Genomic DNA, 7103 nt, shown 5'->3' on the forward strand with positions numbered 1-7103 from the left:
CATTGTTATACAATCCCTCCCCCCAGGTCCACTCCATTATGAAGACTTCATACTGGACTCCTGTCATGACAGTATTATGTAATCATATAGCCCTTTTAAACAGTTCTCTCACTCATCTGTTTCAATGCAGTATACATTATTTACTCCCTCTTTCTCAGTCTACCCCCAACCTCAATGTCAATCCTGTTTTGCAACAGTGGCACTATGCAGTATTTGTCCTTTTGTGACTGAGATATTTTACTCATCATAATGTCCTCCAGGGTCACCCATTTTGTATAACATTTCATGAGTTCCTTGTTTTTCAATGCAGCATAGTATTCTATTGTGTGAATATAACACAGCTTCTCTACCCATTCGTTTGTTGATGGGCACCTGGGTTGTTTTCAATTCTTTGCTATTGTGAACAAAGCCACAATAAACATGAGTTTGCATATATGTGCTTGGGTGGCAGTTGTGATTTCTTTAGGGTATATTCCCAGTAGTGCAATTGCTGAGTCAAATAGTATTTCTATTTGCAACTTTTTGAGAGAGCACCATACAGCATTCCATAGTGGTTGCACCATTTTACGCTCCCACCAACAGTGAATAAGGGCTCCAGTTTCTCCGCAACCTCGCAAACATTTGATGTTTGATGCTCTGTTAAATTTTGTTATTCTTACTGGGGTGAGATGATATCTCCTAGTTGTTTTGATTTGCATCTCTCTTAGAGCTAGCGATTTTGAACATTTTGACATGTCATTACCAAATATTTTTTCCCAGTCTGTGGTTTCCCTTTTTACCCTATTGGAGAAGTTTTTGGATGTGCATAGGGATTTGATTCTTAGAAGGTGCCACTCATCTATTTTATCCTCTCCTGGTTGTAGATTTTTCAGGATGCTTGGAAGACTGTTTATAGTTCTTCCAAGCTTTTCTTTAATAAAGTTTATAGTCCTTGGTTTTTGGCCTAGGTCCATGATCCACTTTGAGTTGGTTTTTGTGTATGGAGTGAGGTGTGGAACTTGGTTGAGTTTTCTACAGATAGTTTTCCAATTTTGCCAGTACTATTTGTTAAAAAGGCTATCATTTCCCCACTTAACTGATTTCATCTCCTTATCAAAAATCAGTTGACCATAGGTAGTTGAGCTGATATATGGGTTCTCAATTCTATTCCACTGATCTATTTGTCTGTCATTAAACCAGTACCACACTGTCTTGACCGCCATGGCAGTGTAGTAGGATTTAAAATCAGGGAGTGAGAGGCCTCTTGCCTTGTTTCTCTTTTTAAGGAGTGCTTTGCTTATTTGGGGCCTCTTTCCATTCCCAATGAAATTGGAGATTGTCTTTTCCATCTCATTGAAGAATGAAATTGTTATTTGTATTGAGATTGCACTGAATGTGTAGATTGCCTTTGGTAGTATTGTCATTTCACAATAATGAGTCTTCCTATCCATGAGCAAGGGATAGTCTTCCACTTCTCCAGGTCTCTTTTTGTTTCTTGTAGTAATGTTTTATAATTTTCTTTGAATAAGTCCTTTGTGCTTCTGGTTAGATTTACTCCCAAGTACTTAATCTTGTGATTAGCTGTTGTGAAGGGTCTTGTTTTTCTTAGCTCTTCCTTTCTGTCTTCTGAGCTTTCTCCCAGGGAAAAAGTTGCACTTTGGAACATACATGGTTGGTTGTCCTAAGGAGTGAGAATCTTTTACAGTGTTCAACCTCATGTCTCTAATAAATTGCTGTCAAATAGGAACTGACTCATAACTGACCCTCCTCTAGGTTTTCAGAGGTTTTAGGAGTATAGGAACGAATTGTTCATCTTTTTGCCTTGGAGCAACTGATGGATTTGAACTTTTCATCTTTGGTTTGGCAGTTCAGCTCCCTACCCGCTAGGCTATCAGAGCTTCCTGTTCACCTGACAAGTCTGTCTAATATCTGTCTGAAAATTAAGCTTCAAGGCTGAGTTTAGTTCAGGACCTAAGGTCACTAATGTCCACAGTCTCCCCAAGATCCCATCAGTCTTTCTCTTGCCAGTGTTTTGGGCCTTTTTAAATCTTGTTCCACTTTTTTCTCTTACTCTTTCAGGGACCTTCTGTCATGTTCCCTTCCAAAGCAGTCAGCAGTGTTAGCCAGGCACCATCTAGTTTTTCTGATGGTAGGGCCATAAAGACTGACGTTTACATGATCCATTACTCCTGTGGACTAAGAGTCTCTGCTTTTCTTCACTCTTCTTCATCCCATACAGAGAAGCGCCAGTTGTTGCATTTTGGATAGCTGCTCACAGGCTGTTAAGACCAATTACTGCTTACCAAGGTAGAGTGTAGAAGACTGTGTTTGCAGACAGTTGCTGTTATGATGAACCACTGATTCAGAACCAACTCAGAGCTGACTCTCTAGGAGGGTTTCAGAGGCAGTAAATTGCATGGTAGGGGATTGCCTACCTTTACCACAGAAAAGCTAGTGGATTTGAACTTGTATCCCTTTAAGCTGGTCGTGTAACTCTTCGTGGACTATATTATGCCAATGACTTTGACATCCACTACAGTTATGACCCTGAGCTCCCAGGTACAGCAACCTGTTCTCTCAGTTTTGGGCTATGGCTAAGAAGTTTCATAACTTTGGCCCTTGTTTGCTCTATTAAATCCATGGATGCGTGTCCATCACACATTGTTGTTCTTGTGTGCTTTTGAGTTGGAATTGACTCCTAGCTGACTCTCCAGCTGGTTTTCAGAGGCTTTAAACTGCATGGGAGGAGACTGCCCATCTTTACCCTGGCACAATAGTTACGGGTTCCAACCACGTGTCTTAGGGTTGGCAGCACGACTTCTTCCCGCTGGACCACCACCATCCCCACAGAACACATAAAGCACATAGAACATAAACCTAAATATTATCTTCCCTAACATATACAGTTGTGAAACACTAGTGATTCTGCAGGTCAAGCATTGCAATGATAACTAAAATATTGGTGACTTGAACTCATCAGTCATTTTGCAGAAAGTGACTTGCTCTCACTAAGATCCATAGCATTAGACTGCATTGGAACAGATGACGGAAAGAACTGTTTAAAAGGAATATATGATTAGGCATTATTTTCATGATAACAGCCCAGAATAAGAGCTGCAAAGTGGACTTGAGGGTGGGGGTGGGGGGACGGGGAGAAGGAGAAAATTCTGCAAAAATGAATGACTTTTTTTTAAGAGAAAAGTGAACTGGGAGTGGTAGGGAGGAAAATGTGCAACAATGAATGAATAGAAATCCAAGTTTTCTTTAAACTTTTGTTAAAATCACAGTATTGTCATTGGTGATTGCTTTCGAGTCAAACACAACTCAAAGTGATCCTATGAACAAAAGGCCTGAAGCCTTCTTATAATTATCAATATTTATCAAAGTTCATAGAGTTTCTTGGAGGCATGTTGTTTAGGCAGTGGATGCCACTCCTGCTTCCAATCTAAAAGTTTAAGTGTTGCCATTTTGACCCTAATACCATACAGCATTGTCTGCATCCACAGAAGAGATAATCCCAACTCACAATAAAAAGTAACTTATTTAAAAAATAAATCCTCTTTTTTTCATTGCCTGACTGCCGCCACCATGGGTCGCATGTGCGCTCTCAGGAAGGGCTTGTCCCAGTCAGCTCTGCCCTATCTCCGCAGCGTCCCCACCTAGCTGAAGATGATGTCTGACGACTGAAGGAGCAGATCTACAAACTAGCCAAGAAGGGTCTTGCTCCTTCCCAGATCGATGTGATCCTCAGACATTCACACGGCGTTGCACAAGAGCGTTTTGTGACAGGCAACAAAATCCTGGGAATCCTTAAGTCCAAAGGATTTGCTCCTGATCTTCCTGAGGATGAAAGGAACAGAAAGGATAAGGAAGCTAAATTCCATCTGATCCTGATTGAGAGCCAAATTCACTGATTGGCTAGAGACTATAAGACCAAGAGAGTCCTTCCCCCCGATTGGAAATATGAATCATCCACAGGCTCTGCCCTGGTTGCATAAATGTGTCTTTATGTACCTCATTGTTTAACTAAAAAAAAAAAATAAATCCTTACAGGGCTGTTCAATTCATATATGTGCCACTAATGAGATGGAACGAACAAGACTCAACTTCTGTTTTTGAAACTGAGAATTCAGCAGTCAACGAAACAGATCAATTCACCTTTCCCAAGAAGTTTTCCTCTAATTAGGAGAATCCTGAAAAGAGCCTATCAGATAAGTAAACCATATGTCACGTCAACTCACTTGACTCACTTTATTTCAATGGTAACTTGAATTCACTTTATTCAACGGTTAGTTCACTTTACTGTTAACAAAAAGATTAGAGGTTCAAATCCACCCAGAGATGCCTTGGAATCAGACGTGGCATTCACTTTTGAAAAAGCACCCATTGCAGGTTCTATGGAGCACAGTTCTATTCTTACACGCAGCGAGTCTCCATAAGTCAGAATCAACTTCACAGAAATTGTTTATACGAGAGGAAGAACAGAAGTGCTCAAGGATGAAGAGAAATGGTAGTTGTAAAATTAATAGTCAAAATAAGCCAAGATAATTCAGGGTTATTAGGAATCAATTTTGCTTGTTGTTTTTTTTTGTTTTGTTTTGTTTTCCTTTTCCTGATTCTATAAATGATCAGAGGGTCAACTATGGGTCAGTTCTGGCTCAGTGGTACACAAAACAACTATGTGTAGCCCATTATTTTCCTTGGAGGTGTGACAATGTCTACACTCTTTAGGAGCCTGGCAGGATCTGCAGAGTTCTGGACTTTATCCGCCTCTACCTATAGGTAGAGGTAGCAGCCTGACCCTTTCCGCCTTGGCCCCAAGCACTTCCCTGGGTCAGTGTCATTCATCTCCAGCCTGACCTGGCCCAAACTCTAACTCTTTTTTTCCAGTGTCTCCTGGACAAATGGTGACACCTTCCATGCTGCTAGGCATGGTTGTTCTGGCTGTGCCTCTGACTTGTTATGGTTGTTGTTGAGCATGACTCATAGCAACCCTATGAACAAAAGATCTGAAGCCCCTCTACAACTATTGACATTGATCAAAGTTCTTAGATTTTCCGGAAGCATATTATTTAGAAAGTGGATGCCACTCCTGCTTCCAAACCTGTCATAGTATGTTATGTGCCACTGAGTTGCCTGCAATATATAGCAACCCTATGGACAGCAGCTCTGAACCCTTCTCTGTCCTGAGCCAGTCTCACTAATTCTAACACACCAATCTCCATTGCCCCAGTTACTGTATCAATCCATCTCATCCAGGGTCTTCCTTACCTGCGCTGTTTCACCCTCTCCAAGACAGACCTATTTGTTTTCCTGGCAGTCCATGGTACGTATGTTCAAGACTCTTCTCCAGCACCACAATTCAAAGGCATCTATTCTTCTTCTGTCATCCTTAGTCATTGTCCAACTCTATGAAGTATAGCAAGTAATTGAGAGGATCATGGCCTGGATTAGGCACACCTCTGTATCTAAACTGACATTATGCTGCCAGGCAGGGTTGTTCTGGCTGTGCCTCTGACTAGGGAGCCATAATCTGACACTACACAGCCCTTATAATACAAATGCAACAAAGGTATGCAGAGATCAATGATTCATTGATAACTGATTGTGTTCATGGTACTTTGTGGTTCACTCCTGGGTGTTGTTGTTATTGTTGTTGTTGTTGTTATGTGCCGTCAAGTCACCTATGACTCATAATGACCGTATGTACAATAGCCCTAAACCCTGCCCATCCTGTGCCAATCTTACTCTCTGACACACCTCTACACCCATTACCTCAGTCACTGAATCAATCCACCTCATAGGAGGGCCTTCCTCTCCTGTGCTTTCCCTCTACTCTCCCAAGCATGACGTTCTTCTCCAAGGACTGGTCCCTCCTTGCAACATGTCCAAAGTATGTCAGACAAGCCTTCAGAATTTTTGCCTCCAAAGAGCAGCCTGGTTTAACTCTCTGCAGGATGAACCTGTTTGCTTTCTTAGCAGTCCATGTTATCAGGCACACCTTAGTCTCCAGAGTGGCACCATTGCTCTTCAGTACTTTGGAGAGGTCCCTAACGGCAGACTTTCCCATCGCAATACGTCTTTTCATTTCCTGGCTGCTGGCGCCAAGAGTGTTGACCATGGAGTCAAGCAAACTAAAGCTCTTAACAATCTCAATCTCTTCACCATCCATCATGATACTGCCAATTGGCCCAGTGGTGAGAATCTTTGTCTTCTTTATATTGAGCCTCAATCCATATTAAAGGCTCCAGTCCTTGACCCTCTGCAGCAAGTGCTTCAGGTCCTCCTCAGTTTCAACAAGCAGGGTTGTGTCATCTTCATAGAGCATATTGTTAATAGATCTTCCACCAATCCTGATGCCACATTCCTCCTCATAGAGCCCAGCCTCCCAGATAATCTGTTCTGCATACAGGTTGAAAAGGTATGGCGACAGGACACATGCCTGGCATACGCCCTTCCCAATTTTGAACCATGCAGTGTTTCCTTGCTCTGCTCTGATGACTGCCTCTTGGTCCAAGATAGGTTTCTCATTAGCAAGATCAAGTATTCTGGGATTCCTATTCTTCTCAGAGTCAGCCACAGTTTGTTATGATCCACACAGTCAAACGCCTTTGTATAATCAGTGAATCATAGACACTTCTCAGGTACCCTATGCTTTCAGCCAAGATTCATCCAACATTAACACTAATATTTACACTAATATTTACACTAATATTAATTGACATTAACACTCCTTGGTAGTAGCAGGTAAATCTGAGTTTATCTCCTGTGCACAGGTTTGTATTAATTCAGTAGCAAAGGAAAAATAGAAGAAAAATGTTACCAGCTCTTCCCAATTTGGCAATGAGACACTACCCAACTTGACAATGTCCAGAAACACATCAGGGACATAGTAATGTTTATTCAGGGTCGTTCTCACCCCTGCAGCTTTATTTCTTTCAGGAAACAGCTCGTCTGTGTGGCTGAAATCCTGCAGGCTTTTAAAATTGTAGTCTTCCAGGAGAAGAAAAAAGACAAGAATGTGCTGTTTGCACATTCTCTGAAAAACATTTATATTCATCGTAAGCTGGTTTGTTTTTCTAAGCTTAGCAGAGCAGGAAGTCTTCAGTGAGAACTAGTTAACA

The 7103-nt window shown here is 41.5% G+C and overlaps 1 pseudogene; it reads left to right on the top strand.

Annotated features, from left to right (window-relative positions):
- Positions 1-3567: 3567 nt before the first annotated feature.
- LOC102857629 lies at positions 3568-3977 on the top strand (annotated as a pseudogene).
- Positions 3978-7103: the final 3126 nt, after the last annotated feature.

The sequence above is a fragment of the Elephantulus edwardii genome, unplaced genomic scaffold, assembly GCF_000299155.1.
Source record: "Elephantulus edwardii isolate Elephantulus edwardi_28Jun2011 unplaced genomic scaffold, EleEdw1.0 scaffold00041, whole genome shotgun sequence".
NCBI classification, from domain to species: domain Eukaryota; kingdom Metazoa; phylum Chordata; class Mammalia; order Macroscelidea; family Macroscelididae; genus Elephantulus; species Elephantulus edwardii.